The sequence below is a fragment of the Cynara cardunculus genome, assembly GCF_001531365.2.
Source record: "Cynara cardunculus var. scolymus isolate 2C chromosome LG 1, CcrdV1, whole genome shotgun sequence".
Classification (NCBI taxonomy): domain Eukaryota; kingdom Viridiplantae; phylum Streptophyta; class Magnoliopsida; order Asterales; family Asteraceae; genus Cynara; species Cynara cardunculus.
This window is the reverse complement of record NC_037528.1, coordinates 3,049,330-3,050,802: the sequence shown is the minus strand read 5'-3', so window position 1 is coordinate 3,050,802 and position 1,473 is coordinate 3,049,330.

The window sequence follows — 1,473 nt, the reverse complement described above, 5'->3', positions numbered from 1 at the left end:
ATGAGCGTCCTTCCCTTTGATTTGACCAACCCTCACCGCTGTTGTGACATAGACCCTCTGACGTTGATGAACCTCCCTCGTCTTCCTCATCAAAGTGTTGATCAACTGAATTTGTTTCATCTTCTTCTTTGAAAGCTCTGATGAAATCAATCTCCCCTTTCCTCATTTGTCTCGTCTCTTGCAACTCCCCCTCCTCCGATGAACCACGCCCTCCATCTCCATTTCGAGCTTCACCCAAATCCACACCTACCAGGATCATTTTCAGAGTAAAATGAGAACCACAAGAATGATTTCAAAACTTATCAAAGTTCAGGTCTCACTTTCAGATTTCTTACTAAACCTCAAGGACCAAAAAGTTAGAGTTTACTCTAAATAGAAAGAACATGGTTTTATTTTGGAAAATGACATATTTCGACATAAAACTTTCTCATGGAAACTTCTATATCATTAAGACACTAACAAACAATCATGTACGATTAGGGCTGTAAACGAACCGAACGAACATGAACGGAGGCTTGTTCATATTTGTTCGTTTAACTTAACTGAACAAACGAACGAACACGAACGAAAATCTTTGTGTTCGTGTTCGTTCGTTTAGAAATAAGGTGTGTTCGTGTTCGTTCGTTTAGAAATAAGGTGTGTTCGTGTTCGTTTATGTTCGTTCGTAAACATGCTAAACGAACGTAAACGAACGAACGGGCTAAACGAACGTAAACGAACGAACGGGCTAAACGAACATAACTAAATATTATTTGAATTCAAAGTAAATAAATAAAAGATAATATATTAAACTTAATATATAAACGAACATAAACAAACGAATATAAACGAACGGTAAATGAACGAACGTTCACGAACATAAATAAACGAACGAGACTTTTGTTCATGTTCGTTCGTTTAACTAAACGAACAAAAAAATAGTTCATGTTCGTTCATTTATTAAATAAACGAACTTTCCACTGAACGGTTCACAAACGATTCGCTGAACGTTCGGTTCGTTTACAGCCTTATGTACGATCGACTAATAAACTATAATTCTTATTAAATTGCGAAGAAAAAGGATGATTAATTAATTATAAAAAAAGAAAAAATGGAATAAGATTTGTTTAGGCTTTCCCCTTCCAAAAGGGTTGCCTTTATAGTAAAGACAGGTGGGGGCCATGATGCTTTATAGGTGGGGGCCACTTCTATTTTCTCATGGGATCGCTTCATTCTCTTTGAGCCGACAGGTAGGAGTCAACTCCACACATTCATCATTCCAACCTTAATTATTGCATCTCTTGCTCCAATATTTTTGCTAATTATCGATAAATCTTTTAACTCATTAAAAAGGTATTCGTATAATACATCAACATAAATCTCGATTTTAATGTTTAGTTTTTATTTTTTATTTTTATCAATATAATATAATTTTATATGATTTTTAAAAAAAGATAATGTTTTTATTTTTAAATTAAAATATAAAATTGAAAA